This window comes from Nomascus leucogenys, chromosome 1a (assembly GCF_006542625.1).
Source record: "Nomascus leucogenys isolate Asia chromosome 1a, Asia_NLE_v1, whole genome shotgun sequence".
NCBI classification, from domain to species: Eukaryota; Metazoa; Chordata; class Mammalia; order Primates; family Hylobatidae; genus Nomascus; species Nomascus leucogenys.
This window is the reverse complement of record NC_044381.1, coordinates 85,939,189-85,958,302: the sequence shown is the minus strand read 5'-3', so window position 1 is coordinate 85,958,302 and position 19,114 is coordinate 85,939,189. Positions and strand designations below refer to the sequence as shown.

The following is a 19,114-nucleotide window of genomic DNA, read 5'->3' as shown; positions in this document are numbered from 1 at the left end:
GTGGGCTGGTGGGCTGTGAGTGGAGGGGCCCTGTTACGGACAGTTGTGAGAGTGTGGCCGGAGCACAGTGACCTGCTGCCAGGCCCTGGGGAGAGTCATGCTGACTGAGCCTGTGGTTGAAAGTGTGCGACTGCCACCGCGGGTGGAATTCTGGCTCCTGCATCTACTGTTCGCTGTGACCTTGAGTGGCTGTGAGCTCTTGGCCTCGGTTTTCTCATCTGTAAAATGAGATGCCTTCTGGGGTGGTTAGGATTGATTAGGTTGACACTGGTAGAGCACTTGGGGCTCTTGGGTTGGGAGTGACATCCTGATCTCTGAAGCTCTTCCGCGCAGACCTTTCAATTAGATCTGCAGCCTCAGGACTTTGGACCTTTGGGGACTGCCGTGAACAGCGAGCTGCCCCAGGTGTCTGGGCAGGCAGGGAGTATGGGTGCAAAGCTGTGGCCTCTCTGCCTGTTCCTCCTTCTGTTGGCTCAGGTCTGAAAATCTGGGTGTGGCCTCTGCCCCTCCTCCCCGTCTCTCCTGAGTATCTCTTGTATCCACCTGCTTCTCCGTCTCCTCCACTGCCACCCTGGACTGGCTCCCTTTGTCTCTGGCTGGGACCTTTTCATGACATCGTGCGGGACCTTTTCATGATATCGTGCTTGGTCTCTTTTCAGCCACTCTTTTCCATCTCTGATCTGCCCTTCCCATGGCATTTAGAGGTCTCTTTCCAAGATGCAGGTGGAATTAGGTAACCAGCTTCTGATTCGCACCCCCAGCTCAGCCCGCCACAGCCCCATTCGTTTCTTTCAGCTAAAATAAAATGTGTTTGGTGACTTCCACTGCTCTCAGGAGAAATAACAGCTGCAGGCACCCGAACACCCATGTGGCTAGTTGATCTCCAGTCTCTGGCACCCTCTCCTTCCCTCCTGCACTGTGACTTTTTTTTTTTTCTTTTCCAGTTTTTTGAACAGACCTTACTCTCTTTTCTCTGGGGCCTTTGCTGTTTGTTTGTTTTCTTCTTCTTCTTTTCTTTCTTTCTTTTTTTTTTTTTTTTTTTTTCTGAGCCGGAGTCTTGCTCTGTTGCCCAGGCTGGAGTTTAGTGGTGCAGTAGGCTCACTGCAACCTCTCCTGGGTTCAAGTGATTCTCCTACCTTAGCCTTTTGAGTAGCTGGGATTACAGGCATGTGCCACCACACCCGGCTAATTTTGTATTTTTAGTAGAGATGGGGTTTCACCATGTTGCCCAGCCCCACACACGCATAGGGTGACCTACAGCTCTGCCTATACCTGTTATGCTGGTGTAATTATTAGTAGACCCCCTGGTACCTTGGTTTGGATGACAGGTTATGTGGGCCCCCTTCACATTTACAAACTTTTCATCTAATACTCCCCAGCCTTATAGATTCACTGACTTCCTTGGGGCAGTGATCAGACATATTGCCCCCCCACAGCCCCCCAGGATCAGTTCAGGGTCCTGTTTTACCTCATGCCTTCCAGGACCTTTCCTATAGGCACTGGATCTTAGTGTACAAAAATACACTCATTGATAAAATCTTGGCTTACTGTTTGTCTTCTCCATTAGACTGCAGGTTCCATGACTCAGGACAGTGCCTGTATTTGCCCATGATGTAACCCCAGTCCCTGATACAGAGTGAGTGCTCAGTAAGAATTTATGGAAGGAAGGAAGGAATGAATCTGGCTGCAGCTGTCTGGCAGAGGAGGCCTGGAGCCTGGGCGAGTCTGTAGAATCTGCAGTGGCCTGCGTGAGGGAGGCTGCCAACATCGGGCCAGTCCAAGCCCTAGCAAGCCAGTTGCCCACACTCTGGCACACATCATCGGCTTGGCGGCCCCTTTAATTATTCATCGGTCTTTCTCAATGGCCTTTGTGTTCAGAAACCCAAGACAGAATTCAAACCCTCTTTCCATCTCCCTAAAACTGAGACCTGGAAGAAAAACCTGCTGGGCCCATTCTGCATCCCCAGGGGGCCAGCAGGTCCACAGTCTCCTCTCATGGCTGGCTTTAAGCGTTGAAGTGTCCTGGGCTGCCTTGTGGCTCTCCTCCCCAGTCCATTGGGCTCAGGGACTGCCTGGGCACAGCTGAGCGGGTGCCCGTGTGGCTTAAGACTGAGCAGGGACTGGTGCAGGCTGGTGGGCAGAGCTGGATGTGTCCCCATCATTCCCCAGCCTGAGCGGAAGCCGAAGGCTGGCCTGGAAGAGTTTAGCCTTCCAGCAGAGTGGAGCAGGCTCAGGCTTTAACCGATCTAGTTCACACCTCAGTTCTGCCTCTTGCTAGCTGTGTGACTGTGGGGAACTGGCCTTTGGTGTCCTGTTCCTTTGTTCCTTTAACCTAGAATTGTTGAATGGATTCACTGAGATGGCGCATGCCTCGTGGGTGTTGATAACAGTGAGTGAGCACTCACTGAGGGTTATAATGGTAGCCAACATCTTTGAGCAACCCTAGGATATGATTCCCTCTCTTTCCCTCACCTCCCCTTGGGGCACCCTGACGTCCACGTTGCCGTCAGTGTCCCCATCTTGAAACTGAGGATGGAACGCTGGTCTTTCAAGGTCGCGGGGAGGAGGCTGGGGAGCGGAAAGCACCCCAGGGCTGCCCTTGCTGCAGTGTCTGAAGTGAAGCCTAGGAGCCCCGGTGCTGGTGGGGAACAGCAGGCGTGGATCTCTTTGATCTTTGAAGAGGACTGTGAATACACTGACCACAGGCGGAAGCCCCTTGTCCCGTCCTGCCCCGCGCTACCCAGAGGTCCCTGGGCTTCTCAGCAGAGGTGGACAGATCTGCCTGCAGCTGCCCTTCTTCCCACCCTCCTGGAAATGGAAGTTTCCACAGACACATTCCTGTTCCTCAGCTTGCTGCTCCCTGCTTGCTGATACCTTGCCGCCCTGTCCCTCAGGCCGGGCTGGCCATACCAAGGTGTTGGCGAGCTGCTCAGCCTGCCGGGCTGTTGAAAACCCCAGACCACTGCCGGCCTAGTGGACAGGCCAGGAGGGCAGTGATGGCACTGGGTCACGTTGTCCTGGGCCTGGGTGAGGGTTTCTGTGCTGCTTTTTAATGTGCTAATCTGTGTGTTTGTGTTTTGGGAGAAGAAACTTTGTGTTGCGTAACCTCAGGTGAAGAGAATCGAGGTCGTTAGGCTCCTCCGTCATGGCCCAGTGTCATCTCGGGGCCATGCAAGGCCACTGTGTGTCCGTCACATTTTATCCTACAATCTCCTGTGATGGATATGCAGATTGTCCCCAGCTGCTCTCCTGCTGACACAAATGAGGCAACGATGAACATTCTCCCATACATCCCAGTGCAGCTGTGTGAGATTGCATTAAGCAGGGAATTGCCCGGTTGCAGGGAATTTCCTGATAACGGTGCTGAGTTACTCCCTAAAATGGCTGTACAGTCTACTCTCCACCAGCCGGGCATGAGGGCTTCCGGATCCCTCAACCCCACCAACATTTGGCATAATCACCTTTCTAATTGTTTGCCAGTCTATTAGGTGTAAAGAGATGCATTTTAGTTTTGAGCTGCAGCTGAAGAGGAACTCTCCAAGTGCCAAGACTGCTCCCCTCCTCCAGTCAGCTCTCTTGGAACCAGAAACTTCCTCCTGGGTGGTGTTGAGAATCGTGGTGATGCTCTGCAGAAAACCTTTCTGTAAGGAGTGGCAGTTTATAGATACAGCCCGTTAATGCCTCAGTCCCTGCAGGAAGTTCTTTTTTTTTGAGATGGGGTCTCACTGTCTCCCAGGTTGGAGTGCAGTGGCGTGATTACGGCTCACTGCAGCCGCGACCTCCCTGGGCTGGGGTGATCCTCCCACCTCAGCCTCCCAGGTAGCTGGAACTATAGGGGTGCACCATCATGCCTGGCTAACATTTTTAAATTTGTTGTAGAGACAGAGTTTTTTGCCTGTTGCGTAGGTTCCTGCAGGAAGTTCTGCTCCCTGGGGGTGTCTGCTCCAGTCCCACCCCCGGGGTGCAAAATCACTAGTGTGACTTGTGGTGGCTTGTGATGTTTCCACAGTTGCTGAACTTGTTGCCTCATCCCCTAGTATCTCTGGCATCCTGCGGGCTTGGGTTCCCTGGAGCTTTGAGAATTCCTTTGCAAAGTCATGTGGCTGCTGCTGGGTGGTTGTCCCTCAGGGAGGAGGTGGGTGGCACTGTGGCATTGGCTTGGAGTTTGGGCTGGATCAGTGCTGAGGTCCTATTGATCACGTTTTGACTGAGTCAGGTTGGGGTGCAGTGCCTGCCGGATCCTGCTGGCCCAGATGGAGGAACACACGGGGCGCCAAGGTGTCCCCCATGATCCCTTGATGCTACCTGGGACCGTTTAGTAGACAAGGGCAGTTCCATGTTCCTGGAGTCGTTCTTTTTGTCTCATGCCTTTCCATGAGCACCCTTTCTCTTGTCTCTCTTGTACTTTAGTAATGAACTCTAGACACTATTAACTACTTAGGGTGTGCTGGGCTTTTTGCATAGATTATCTCATTGAAACTCCTTACCAACCCAGTTGAGAAAGGTATTATCCCTGTTTTACAGATGAGGAAACCGAGGCTCACAAAGGTCAAGAACTTGCTTAGGTTCCAAGGTTAGTAAGTGGCAGACCCATATTGAACCCAGCTCTTCTGTGCCCAAATCCATTCTTAGCCACTAAGCCTTGGTCCTCAGAGTGTGGTATCTGGACCGGCACCATCAGCATCACCTGGATACTTGTTAGAAATGCAGTTTCTCTGCCTGCCCAGAACTTTGGAATCAGAAACTGGTGGTGGGGCCCAACAATCTGTATTTTAACAAGCCCTCCAGGTGATTCTGGTAAATAGTCAAGTTTACATGTTCAAGTTTGAGAACCATTGCACTGAATTATTCTGCTGTTCTTTTTTCTATTTTTTCTGCCCGGCTTCTCCCGTTCTGTCACTGGGCCAGTCACTGTGAGCCCAGACTTTGGACCCTGGCTGCTCTTCAGGGGCTTCATGCCCCTTTTAAAGAGGTGCAGTAATCTGTCCTCTGGGGCCTCCAGGAACCCCTCCCAAGTCCCCAAAAGCAGTTGACAGAGCTGATGCTCCAGCTGACAGCCTGGTGACCGGAACCACCATGGGGGTCAGAGTTCCCAGTCACTATGCCCAAGGAGGTGCTTTGAGGGGTCTGGGTGACCCAGGGGTGGACTGTGGGACAGACCAGGACAGAAGCTCCTGCTGGGAGATTATTTTAGGGGCACAGAAAGGAGACTTGGAAAACTTCCTTGTCCAAGCAGGATCTCTTTCTTTCTTGCAAATTTGTAGTGATAAGTGGTTTGACCTTTGGAGAGGAGCTTCCACACAGGGGTTTGGAATCTAGGCAGGTTCCTTGTTTCTGGTCAACAAGGCACATTCAGGAGAAATGACCCTGGGGAGAGGACGGAAGGTAATTTTTTTTCTTTCTTTTTTTTTTTTTTAGTAGAGACAGGGTCTTGCCATGTTGCCCATGCTGGCCTTGATCTCCTGGCCTCAGGCAATCCTCCTGCCTCAGCCTCCCAAAGTGCTGGGATTGCTGGTGTGAGATACCAGAGCCAGCCTTATTTAATTTTTGAGCCCCCACCGTAAGTCTAGTTTTGTGCTGTTTAATTCTTAGCCCAACCCCAGGAGGGGTGGATTTCATCATCCCATTCCACAGATAAGACCATGGAGGTTTCAAGCTGAAAGATTGAGGGTCATACCTCAACTACATGGAGGGGTCAAGTTAGGGGCCAGAGTCTGCCAGAGCCCAGGTTCCCATATTGTATGAGTAGCAGGCTGGGCCAAATCCCTGTCAGCTGGGGGAGTTCTCTATGGAATTGAGTGACCCAGAGATCTCAGCATCTGTGCCAAAAAAACCAAATGACCTCACTTTTGGTGGCTTTTCCTTCTTTGGGGAAGGAATGTGCTGGCCACTGCTGGGAGCTACAGCCTGCTGAGGCCTGTGTGCTCTCAGACCTTCAAGGGCCAGAATCAGACTCCAGACATGGGGGAGGGGTTACAGCAGGACCAAACTGTAACCCTGGAGGACTGGGGAGGAGGCTGTTCTCACACTGGCCTCCCGGAGCGGGTGCCACTCTGCTTCGAAGACCAGCTCCTCCCATTTAGTAATCCTCATCTCAGCAGGCTTACCAGCCACTGTTCAGTAGTTGAACTAGCTCAATTACATCAGTCCCCTGAGAGGGCTCTGGTCCAGGGCCTGTCTTTGAGCCTGGTTTCTTTCCAATGGGCCAAATGGGTTAAAAACAAAACCACATCTTGATATAAAAGGCTTAGTGGGGTCCTGGAACATTTTAGTTTAAAAGAGAAATAACAGCTTTATTGAGACGTAATTCACATACCCATACAATTCACCCATTTAAACAACTTCATGGTTTTTAGGATAGTGACATAAATGGGCAGCTATTTTTGCCATCAGTTTTGAACATTTTTATCACCTTAGAAAGATATTCTGTACCCCTTAGCTATCACCTCCCCCCAACTCCTCCGTTCCCAGCCCTAGGAAACCACTAATCAAGCTGCTTTCTGTCTTCATAGGTGCTTTTGTGTTTTAACATCTAGTGAGTGCTTGGTCTGCATCTGGTAGGAGACTGAGCCCTTTGCACTAGCTCACACAGCCCTCCCTCGTGACTACCTTATGGGCTGCAGGCTCATTTTATCTTTATTTTATTATTACTATTTTCACCATCATTCTGGCCTACAGAAGTCTTTATTGATGTGAGAACCAAGGCTCCGGGAGGCCCAGTCGCAAGTACTGGACAGAGCTAGCTGGTGGCTGGCAGTTGGGGTGGGCCCTTGGGTCCCTGGGAGGGGTGAGGCTGTGGATGGTGACAGACTGGCTGAGGCAGTTGACTCTTCATTGGCGAGGAGCTAAGAGGACAGACCTGTTTCTTCACTAGGATCGTGTATCCACCTGTTTTAAAGTGGCTGTAATTTCTCCTGGGAGCCCATAGGTTCCACCTGTACCAGGCAAGAAGGAGCTGGGCAGTCTGCCTTCTGGGGGGCCTTGGATGGCAGGAAGGCCAGATCGGAGTCTCATGGTGGCCCAGGAGCCCTCTCAAGCAGGATGCCTTTGTTAGGTCAAACAGCCTCCCAGAAAAAACTGCGGGCCCCCTGCTTCTTGGCCCTGGTGACCCTCTGGGTGTCTGGTGCTATGTCTTTTGAAATGGGCTGTAGATGGGTGTAAACCAGGAAATGCAGGCTCCACTCCCCCCTCCCCGTCTCCTCCTCTTGGCCAGAGGCCCGTCTCAGAGTTCTCTCATCAATGGGGAAAAAAAACAACAGGACTTCTTTCTTGCTCTGTGAATGATTAACTTTGATTAAATAGACAGTGGATGGGAAGTGAGAGCATGCTGACCGCTGACATTGACTAGGCTCCTGATGTGTCCGGGGTATCTTGCTGGCTGTTTTGCTTCCATTGTCATAATCTTCACAAAGTGGTGATGTTCTTTATCCCCATTTGTAAGGTGAGGCAGTTGACGCCTAGACAGTTTAACTAAAGCCACACAGCCAGTGAGTGGTGAGGACCTGCTGGGTTAACATTGTTAAGTGTCTGTTGTGGACACAGCACCAGGCTAAGTCTTTCAGGACATAGGGTCTAATTTGGTCCTCTTTCATTCTGTGCCATTGTAGGCCTTGTTATCCCCATTTTACAGATAGGGATCCTGAGGCTAGGATTAAATCTCCTGTCCAAGCAGACAGATCTAAGGTGAGGTGTGGGCTGGCACTGGAGCCTACGTTTGTCCTGTTCCAAAGTCCAAGGTGCACCCCCAGTCCCCTGCACTCTGAATCTCCAGAACCCCAGCACTCACATGTCCTGGGGACAGGCTGTTAGAGCAGTGCCGGGTCTCAGCAGAGGCCTGGCGGTTGTCAGCTTTTTCAGCAGCCACTCCCAGGTGGGTGGGAAGTAGGCAGATCTGGGTGGAGATGTTCCCGAAGACTCTGCTTTTCATCAGCGCATGAACCAGCTGACGGCTGGCTTTGAAGGGCTGGCAGTCAGCCCCTGATAAGTTAGCCAGATACTCCTATTTACCTTGCCAGAACACTGGGCATCTGAGATCACTTCTGGGCAGGTCTTTGCTTAGACAAACCACCCAGGGCCCACGCCCTGGCCAGACTGGCCATACTTGTATGGGGGTCAGAGGGATTCCAGCACGCCCCCTGGCTGCACCTCAGTAACGTCTTCAACATCAGTGGATGCTGCAGGGGAACTCAACCGTGAGCACAGGTGCTGGCCTGGCCTTCTCCAAGGACCCTGCTAGTTCACACACCCTGCCCGCACAGCAGGGGGCTGGCTTGGGCTGGCAGGGTGCTTGCCTGGGGAGGCTGGCGAGTTTGTTTTTGACTCGATGAGCCTAGACCAGAGTCCTGGGTGCTCTACTCAGGGAGAAGAATGACCATCAGATGAGAAGCTGGCTTGTATAGGAAGCTGTGTACCATTTTCGGGAAGCATAGAAGCTCATTTGGGTGATTTCCTGGGGTCACTTGGCCAGAGCACAGCCTTTCATCTTACCCAGTTAGCAGTTTGCTGTCTTAATTATTGGGGAGATGTGTGTGATTGCTGGTGTATCCTCATGTCCTGCTCCCTAATTATGACTTCCTTTAAGATTTTTCACTCATAAGGCACTTTAAAGTTCTTCAGAGCCTTTTCCCTATATTATATCTTATTTTATTCTCAAACCCATTCTTTTAAATAGATGGGATAATTTTTTCATTTTTTATCTTTATTTTGGAACATCTTTTTTCCTCCTCCATAATACCTGAGCCTTGTCCCACCCTTGCCAAATAATCCCAGAGAAATGGGAAGTCCTCTCTATCTTATCCTAGAGGTCTGACATAACAATTAAATGTATATATTCCCAGACAGACTTTTCTTTTTTCTTTTTTTTTTTTTGAAAACCACTAACTTTATGATCTAAAAAACTTTACAAGGACAGTGACTGTTCTGCCAAAAAAGGAGCCAAATGGTATCAAATGTACTGAAAGTGAGGGTGGGGGTGAGGGATGGGGCCAGGAATCCATGCAGGAAAGCTGATAACTGTCACCAGGGAATTGGCAAGGGAAAAAGGAAGGGGGGAGGCATGCAAGAGCGAGAATCCAAAAAAGTTGAAATGGTTAGGGGAGAAAACTCCCAAAAGACCCTGGAGTACGTCGGAGGTGAGTACAATAGCAATCTTTTCCTCTGTAGAGGACAGGGGAGGAGTCCCTCCCTACATGGCTGCAAACTCTGGATGAGGGCTGGGGATTGAGGGCTTCCCAGAGAGCATCACAAGAAGGCGTCGTACCACTCTTGAAGGCATCCAAAGCAGTCCTGGGACTGCTTGGCGTTGGCACCACAAGTGTCCTTCAGCCATTCCTGGAAGAGGTCTTCAGTTTTCTTAAGCACCAGAAACTGGCCAAGGACAACATAGGCCTTGTCAAAGCCCCTTTCCTCTGGCTTCTTGCCCAGGACTTTACCCGGCCAGGCTCCCCACTGGCTCTTCCCCCATGGGCTCTGCCACGAACTCTCGGTGCTTTTGGAAGGTTGTCATCTTGATCAGTCCTAATCGGCAGCTTCAATTCCCATAACAGTTCCTCCCGCCACCCCCTAGACAGACTGTTCTTTTATTTGCATACTTAAAAAAAAAAAGTAATGACAGCACATTTTGGTACAAATGGTTTTGGTACAAAACTCAAGCAAAAGTATATTCTGTGAAAAGCAAGTGTTCCCCACCCCCTGCCTTCCCATTTCCCTCCCTGGAGGCAGCCAATGATCCTGGTCCTTCTATGTCCTGCTAGGAATGTTCTAGCATAAGGCTTTTAGATGCTGTCTGGGAAACTAACATCAGAAGTCTGCTTGGTGAGGAGAGTTAGGAGCTGTCTCTCTCGAGACAGAAACACTGAGTATGTTTTGAGTTCATGGAGATGAAATTGTCCCTGGGGAATTTTTTGGCTTTCTTTGAGAGCCCACCAATCAGAATAAACCGTACACAGGAACAAAAGATTGTTGCCGGGTGCCGTTTGGTTGTGTCTTCTCGTTAGGCATGTTCTGGTGGGAAAAGTTTCTGGGCTCCAGCCTGCAAGGTAGGAGGGACTTGTTTGGGCTAACAGAGCTGGAAGAGACTGAAGTGACTTATCTGAGGTCACACGCCTGGCCGAGCCAGGGCAGGGCCCAGGTTTCCTGATCCCATCCTCTGAACACTTAACTCCCCTGGCCTGAATGGTGGCTGGTATTTTTTGATTCCGGGAGAGTGGGAGGATGTGCTTGGAAGAGGTGTGGCCAGCGCGTGAGGTTAGAGCCTGGGCTGTCCCACCACTGCCCAGCTAGTCTTGTTTGGCTGCAGGTGGGTTATCTTGTTTATTCCACTGTGCAACAAATGGAAAAAGCACCTTTGTCAATGGAGGCTTCTCTGGGGAGGTCAGCCGGAGTGGATGGCCTGGATTGTGTGTTGAGCCTTAAACATCAGAATAGAGCACTCTGGCCAGACGTGGTGGCTCATGCCTGTAATCCCAGCACTTTGGGAAGCCAAGGCGGACAAATCACTTGAGATCAGGAGTTTGAGACCAGCCTGGCCAGCATAGCAAAACCCCGTCTCTACTAAGAATACAAAAATTAGTCGTGCGTGGTGGAACGCTCCTGTAGTCCCAGCAACTCAAGAGGCTGAGGCAAAAGAATCGCTTGAACCTGAGAGGTGGAGGTTGCAGTGAGCTGAGATTGCACCACTGCACTCTAGCCCGGGCAGACTCATCATACAAACCAACCGCATTGCCAGGCACGGTAGCTCATGCCTGTAATCCCAGCATTTTGAGAGGTAGAGGCAGGCAGATTGCCTGAGCTCAGGAGTTCGAGACCAGCCTGACCAATATGGAGAAACCCCATCTCTACTAAAAATACAAAATTAGTCGGGTGTGGTGGCGCATGCCTGTAATCCCAGCTAGTCGGGGGAGGCTAAGGCAGGAGAATAGCTTGAACCCGAGAGATGGAGGTTGCGGTGAGCCAAGATTGTGCCATTGCACTCCTGCCTGGGCAACAAGAGCAAAACTCCATCTCAAAAAAAAAAAAAAAAAAAAAACCCACAACCAACCGCATTTACAGACAACTGTAAAACAGCAAAAAAATCCTCATCAGTTCAGTTACTGGAGTGCAAGCCCTGTTAGCATTTTGATGTGTTTTGTTTTTAGTCGTTTTTTTCATGTTTGTGTGATTGCTCACATAGTTTTAAACTTGCGGTACATACAGTCTTGAATCCTGCCTTTTTTGGTTAATTATATATAAGCAGTTTTTTTTTCATAGTAACATAGTTTCAGAACCCATCATTTTGGCCATGTAATATTTCATTAAGTGGATGATGAAGCCTAATATACTTAACCTAATACCTTATTAATATAATTTCTGGCTCTTTGTAATTTTTCTCTCTCAAGGAATACTGGCAAGAATATTTGTATGCTTACAGCCTTTGCTTTATTTAGAATTATTAGTCTTTATTCAGGATGGTGGCCCAGAATTGGGCTAAGGGCTGGTGCTCATCTTAGTTCACCTTGGTGAGTTGCTGTCCGTCAGAGTTGTACCAGTCGCCTGCCCACAGTGTGCCTTTGTTATTGTACCCGCCAACAATGGGAATGATCAGAAAAGTACTTCGCACATGTAATAAGCGACAAATATACCTTTTGAAAATTCACAAGGCATGGCAGCATGTGCGTGACATGTCTAACTGCAGGCCCTTGTGACACAGGTATTGACGTGGGTTCCTCGTTGATCCAGCCCCGGGAGAGGCGCACCCGCTGCCCCTCACGGGAAGTCTTGCCAGCTTTTGCCGACTCCCAGATGGCTGATGTCCCCAAGGCCTGTCAGGAGTGTTAACTGTGGTAGGCACAGCTGTCTGCTGCGTGCTTGTTTTAACATGTCATACATTATTACGTGTGTAACTTTGTTAGGAGACTTAGAAAGCTTTCATGTTTTCCCATTGTGAAACCAAAGACCCATTGGGTCTTAATTCAGATTTAGCCTGCTGACATTTTTGGGGGGCCTGTGGGATGTCTTACTTTTATATTGTGGCAGCATTTCAAAACTGAGGGAGTCTACATAAAAATCTAGATTTTTTTTTTTTTTTTCTTGAGACAAGGTCTCACTCTGTCACCCCAGGTTGGACTGTAGTGACACAGTCATGGCTCTCTGTAGCCACCACCTCCCAGGCTCAAGCAATCTTCCTGCCTTAGCCTCCCGAGGAGCTGGGACTACAGGTGTGCACCACCATGCTTGGCTAAATTTTGTTTGATTTTTTTGTAGAGAGAAAGTTTCCAGGCTGGTCTCGAACTCCTGGACACAAGTGATCCTTCCACCTTGGCCTCCCAAAGTGCTGGGATTACAGGCATAAGCCACTACACCCAGCATAAGTTCAGATTTCTGTCTCTTCTTCATTGGAGATGTGGCAGCCAAGGGCCCATGTTCCCATATGAGGCACAGAGGAGCTGCTTCTGCCCTGGGCCACCTCCTGCCGTGATACAGAGGCTGTATTCTAGTTGCCATTGGGTAGCTCTCATGCACCCTGGTACACTTGTATTTCGGGATAGCCATGTTTTCTTCTGGGTAGAAAAACAAAGGATAGCCCAAGAGGGCCACTGTTTCAAGAACAATGCATAAGAATACAGGGAGGTGGCCGGGCGTGGTGGCTCATGCCTGTAATCCCAGCACTTTGGGAGGCTGAGGCGGGCAGATCACTTGAGGTCAGGAGTTTGAGACCAGCCTGGCCAACACGGTGAAACCCCGTCTCTACTAAAAATACAAAAAAATTAACCAGGTGTGGTGGTGCTCGCCTGTAATCCCAGCCACTCAGGAGGCTGAGGCAGGAGAATTGCTTGAACCCCTGAGGCAGAGGTTGCAGTGAGCCGAGATTGCACCACTGTACTCCAGCCAGGGCAACAGAGTGAGATACATCTCAAATAATAATAATAATAATAAAAATACAAGGAGGTGAGGACTAACTTGTCCTACACTTGACCCCTCCTCGTGCCCAGTTTCCTCATCTCTAAAGTGGGGAGAATAATACTTGTCCCACAATGTCATTGTGATGATTCGACGAGTTAAAGGAGGTAAAGCACTCAGGAGAGGATCTGGCGTGTAGCAAATGGTCAATACGTATCAGCTGCTGCTGTTATTACGCTCTGTGGTATATGTGTTTGTCTCCTCCAGATGAGGAACTGAGGGGTGAATTTTGGTTGTCGTAGCTTGGGGTTGGGGGATGTTACCAGCAACTAGGGTGGGGTCCAGGGGTGCTGCTGAACATGCTATGATGCATACAGCAGCTTCCCTGCCCCCACCAAAAAACTTTTCAGACCCCAAATACCAGTAGTACTGAGGTTGAGAAACCTTGCTTAGACCTTGGCATGTGTGACCCTTGGTCTGACTGAACTCTTCTAACAGGTCTAGGCCAGGTGCAGTAGCTCACGCCTGTAACCAGCCCTTTGGGAGGATGAGGTGGGAGGATCACTTGGGGCCTGAAGTTTGAGACCAGCCTGGGTAACATAGGGAGACCCAGTCTCCATGAAAAATTAAAAAAAAAAAAAAGCCGGGTGTATTAGGGTTCTCTAGAGGGACAGAACTAATAGGATAGATGTATATATAAAGGGGAGTTTGTTAAGGAGCACTGACTCACACGATCACAAGGCGAGCTCCCACAGTAGGCCGTCTGCAAGCTGAGGAGCAAGGAAGCCAGTCCGAGTCCCAAAGCTGAAGAACTTGGAGTCTGATGTTTGAGAGCAGGAGACATCCAGCATGGGAGAGAGATGGAGGCTGGGAGAGTCAGCCAGTCTAGTCTTTTCACGATCTTCTGCCTACTTTTATTCTAGCTATGCTGGCAGCTGATTAGATGATGCCCACCCAGATCGAGGGTGGGTCTGCCTTTCCCAGTCCACTGATTCAGATGTTAATCTCCTTTGGCAACATCCTTACAGACCCACCCAGGAATAATACTTTGCATCCTTTAATTCAATCAGGTTGACAGTCAATATTAAACATCACACTGGGCATGGTAGTGTACACCTTTAGTCCCCGCTGCTTGGGAGGCTGAAAAATAAAATCCTCTAAACCAACATTTTCAAGGGCTGCCTTTCAAGGGCTGCCTCAGGCTCTCATAGAGTCAGAATGATAAAGGACCTTACTTAGCTCAGCCAGAGGGGCTGCTTGAATCCCTTCCCCAGTGCCCTTGCCGAGCCCTGCCTTCAGCTGCAGGTAGCATACTGTACAGCCAGCTTGTGGTCTGTTCTTTATTATGTTGAACTCTAATCTTCCCTGAAACTTTCTGTCCTTCATTCTAATAATAGTAGCTCCCATTTTTGGAGCCTTGTGTGTGGGTGATTGGGCTTAGCATTTTCCACGTGCTACTGCAACGATCTTCCCCACCCTGTGAGGCAGGTTCTATTACCATCCCCATTTTACAGATGTGGAGATGGAGGCTTGGAGAAGTCAAGTCACCTGTACAAGGTCACTCACTGGATCCAGGTCCATCTTGCTCTAGAATCCACATTCCTCACCACTCCTCACCACTGGCCTGTTCTGCCTGATCTGTACCCAGCAAGTTTACTCACTCATTCATGGAAGGATCTTTAGATATTTGCAGTGAATCCCTCAGCCATCTCATCTCTCCTCCTGGTCGTAGAGCCCCAGTTCCCAAAGTTCCCCTCAAAGGGCTGTCTGGTCTGCTTACCATGTGGAATGATCTCTCTTGCCTCTTGGCAACACCTGTCTCTCCCTGGGCTCTGCCTCTGTGTCTGCCAGGCTGCCCCAGAGGGTCTGCCCATCTTCTGCCAACTCTGCTGATGTTCCATCAACTCAGACTCTCTGTGCCAATGCTGGCTGCAGTCCCCTGGATTTCATCTGGTTGTTGTTTTCATTTCACAGTGACCCATTTTCAGTGACACCCTATGAGATTCAGCTTACCTGTTTGGCCATTGAGAATCTCAGCCTTGGTTCTGCTGTTCCCTTCCAGCACCCACCCATGCCTGTACCTGAAATCCACATCATTCAGGTGGAGCAGAAAGTGTGAGGGGCTGGAGGAGTTGGGAGGTTGGGTTGTGAATATAAGCCAGCCGTGTGGGCTGGGGAAAGCCTCTTACCCTCTCTGGTGTGTATCCTTAGTTGTAAAGTCAAGGTTTGACTTGGATGGTGCCTAACACCTCTTCTAGCTCTAACCTTTTATGAGGTGTGTTAACAGCATAAACTTATAATAATTATACCCTCAATTGTGGTGGCAATAGTAACAATGGATAATTATTGCAGTTGCTATAATTTTCAGTATTTTAAGTGGACTGTCTCATTGACTCCTCCAATAATTCCCTGGGTAGGTGCTATTACTACCCCCATTTTACAGATGGTGCCTTAAGGCATAGCCATGTCAAGTCACTTGTCCAGGGTTTACCACCTGCTAGAAGCTGATAGGCCTGGATTTGCAGTCTTCTTTAGAGTGACTAAATCCTTGCATTCCCATGGATACTTTTCTGCAGAGTGATCCGAGTGAATCCCGTGGTCCTCTTGCTTTAGGGTCTTGTGATTTACCTCTCCCTCCCCCCATGACCAAGGGTATGAAGGATGCTTGATTGTAAAAGCTCATCCCCTAACTCAGGCTTCTGGGGTAATCTTCTGTACCCCCAGCTCCTTGCAGAGTGTGATTATTCAGACATCCTTTTAGAATCTGAAATTCAGTCAGTGATGATGACGGTAGGAACTACCACTTTGTGCACACTTACTACATTTCAGACACATTGATACTATATTGTCATTATTCACATAAATTAACATTACTATGCTAATATTATTTACTGAATAAGGGTACTTCCTCTCAGTCATGCCTGGGAGATGCTATTGTCCCCCATTTTACAGACGTGAAAACTGAGGCTCAAAGAGGCCTGTTGTGGCTAAAGTCACATTGCAGTGTGTCTGAGCTTGGGGGCAGGGAAGACACATTCTCAAAAGCCATATTCCTTTCCAACACATTTTAAAGGAAGTATATCAACATGATAGTTGTGAAAGATATGACGAAAAGATGTTAGCGGAATCTGTGAGAGCAAGTCTGTGAGACCTGTACAGAAGGTGGACAATGTGATTCTGTCTCCATGGCCAGCTCCATTGCTCCTGGCCTGGGCTGGGGCCCCTCTGTTGGCACCTGGCGAGGTCCCACTTTGCAACCCTGAACTACAGGGCTGGACAGTTGCACTCTTCACCTCCTCAAACCACCTTTAAACTGGATTAGACATGGGCAGTGGCTTCGAGGTCAGTGAGAGGCTGAGCAGGGGTCCAGGCTGTTTTGCAGCCCCTCCCTCTGTCCTGGGTCCTCAGAGACTGTGCAGGGCCGGGGCAGGTGGAGTGCAGATAGGGCTGCTGAGAGGGGAACAGGCCGTTGCCGCTGCTCTGCGGGAATGTCCCAGCGTGGTCCTTGGTCCCAAGGACTTTTCCTGGGACCTCTTGGCATCCCTGAAGCCATTTCTGGAACGGAGTGTATCCACTGAAGACCTGCCATCCCAGGTCTCCTTTGTCAGGCTGTGAGCCTGAGTATGGCCCAAGGAGGTGACTTGAAGATGGCTCTTGGGGTGAGGGGAGGCCAGATAGGGCAAGACTTGGTCGGGCTGAGGTAGTAACATGGCCCTGTACCCTTTGCGTGAATGCAGCTGGGCCATAAACCTGCTGGGGTAGCACTCCCCACCTCGCCGGGCGTCCAGGCTGGAGGTCTTGGGGCTGTGGGTCTCTAGCATGGGCCTTTCCTGTGGCTTTGACCTTTCCCTCCTTGCTGGACCCCTGGAGCACTGCTAAGGAGCAGGTGCCACCCCCTCATACTGGAGCTTGAGCCTCAAGACCAAGGCTGCCCCAGGCTGGAGGGGAGGATGTAGTTGTATGGTGTGCGTTCAGCCATCAGACCTCCTCTGCGGAGGTGCACAAGGCCACTGTCAAAATCCCTGATTTTCTGCACCCACGCCACAGTTCCAGCCCTCTCCCACGAACCCCACCCCCCCCCCCCCCCCCCCCCCCCGAACGCACCACAGTTCCAGCCCTCTCCCACGAACGCACCACAGTTCCAGCCCTCTCCCACGAACGCACCACAGTTCCAGCCCTCTCCCACGAACGCACCACAGTTCCAGCCCTCTCCCACGAACGCACCACAGTTCCAGCCCTCTCCCACGAACGCACCAGCACCGGTTCAAAAAAGAGCTCGCATGTTGTCATCTTGGAAATAGTACAGTGTGTGGCGGGGTGGGACCTACGACAGGAGAGTTTGGTGGCTGGGGGCAGGGAGAGGATGTGGGGTGGGAGTGCAGAGGAGCAAGAGCAAGTCCTCTGAGACCTGGTCCCGGGAACATTTGCAGGGAGCTAGTCCTCTTCCTCCTCCCCACTGTTCACTGAGTACTTACTAAATGGCAAGTTTTTTACGGGTATTTTTTAGTTAATCTTTTTAACTTTTATGAAGCACTGTTACTATCCCTGTTTTACTGCGAAGGGAACTGAAGTTTAGGAAGGTTAATCTGAAGGTCACACAGCCAGTAAATAGTGGATCTGAGAACTGAACCCAGCTCTGATGCGTCCCGAAGTGCATGTTGTTGATCACCGGGTCACCCCCACCATTTCCTCCTCTTGCCTAAACTTTGCGGTGGCTGCTGCTTGTTGGGGAAACTTTCCAGTTTGAGAGGTGCTCAGAGCCCCCTTCAAGGCAGTAATCTAGGCGGCCGCTGAGGATTGGGGGTTTTAGTAAAGCCACGTTCCAGGGCTTTGTCCAGGAGACCCGAGCAAACACCAGGTGTGTTTTGTTTCCCAGGGCTGAGCCTGGCTTCTCCAGGAAGGGGGGCTGGCTGCTTTCAACAGCGCTTTTCCTCTTTCAAAAGCAATGTCTTTTTACGACAGCAGCCTCTTCCTCCTTTATCTCATCCCAACCCCCTCTACGACTGGGTAGTAAAAGGTGAGAATTTACAGCCCCCAGCTGGGCCGGCGGGCGCAGGGCAGTGCCTGCTAGGACCACATTGGACCTGAAAGCGTCCCTTCGAGTTGCTGGGGCTGACCCAGTTCCCCTCAAGGGAATAGAAAACCTTAGGCTGAAGGTTCAGTGCTGGGGTCCTGGGAGTGGGTGCTGGGGATGGCCAAGATGGTGATAAATGAGAAAAGACCACCCACCCCAGTGTCAACACACACTCAAGAGTGAACACACAGCTTGAAGACACTGGGCAGACCAGTGTCAGCTGGAAGAGAATGTGCAAAACCAAAATAAATTATATTTGTTTTAAAGAGTTAAAAATCCTTTAATATTTTTCTATCAATAAAAAGAAGTTAAAATAAGGATAAAGGCTAAAGGCCCTCTCATCTCCTGCAGTGCCAGCACCAGAGGAAGGATGCTTGGTACATACGCTTCCCTCTCCTGCTGCGTCCTCTTTCCTCCGAGCTGTCTTCTGCGTCCAGAGGGTCCCTAAGAGCACTGTTAGTCCCATCACCCCCTGCCCTGAGAGCATTCAGCCTCACCCACAAGGTGCAGTTGGATCTCCCAGGACCCTCTCAGCTTTGTATCCAGTTCCCCACTTGTTCCTTCACCTGGCTGCCCAATTCTTATGTCCACTAGAATGTCTGCTGCACAGAGGCAGGGACTTCTGCTGTTTAGTTCACTGCTGTGTCCCTGACTCTGTGCCCTGGGTCTCTGGGATATAAAGGTGAACATTGAGTTTCTACCTCCAGGAGCTCCCAGGCTGGGGGTGTGGAGCTGAGAAGTGGCTAGGCATAATGGGTGAATGCAGGGTGCTGTGGGTGTGTCTCCTGCCCAGACATAGCAGGTGGCTATCAGGAAGGCTCCCTGGAGGAGGTGATATCTCTACCCAGTCTTGAAAGATGAGTGAGTTAAGCAAGATAGAGAGGACATTGGAAGTCAGTGTATGTCCCCTGTTCCCTGTCCATCTGTGTGCCAGTCTTCCCAAAGCTCTGGGATAGCACAATACTCCATTTCTCTTCATCATGGGAGTAGGCTGGCCTGCAGAGTGGAGGTATGTTTGCAGGGAGAGAGAGGTATTCCGTATTGCTAAGTTACTAGTGAGACATGATTGAAAAATTAAACCCAAAGTTACAGGGTATCATAATGCTGTCTCTTTCTCCCTGCCTGTGTGGAGTGATAGCTTCTGTCCCCCGTTCCCTTCTTGCT

At 50.2% G+C, this 19,114-nt stretch overlaps 1 protein-coding gene and 1 pseudogene across 4 annotated transcripts in view; one reads left to right on the top strand and one right to left on the bottom strand.

Moving 5' to 3' along the window:
• ACTN1 (actinin alpha 1) overlaps nt 1-19,114 on the top strand; it is a 106,840-nt gene that overhangs the window by 33,825 nt on the left and 53,901 nt on the right. The window lies entirely within an intron of this gene.
• Nucleotides 8,975-9,670, bottom strand: LOC101176550 (annotated as a pseudogene).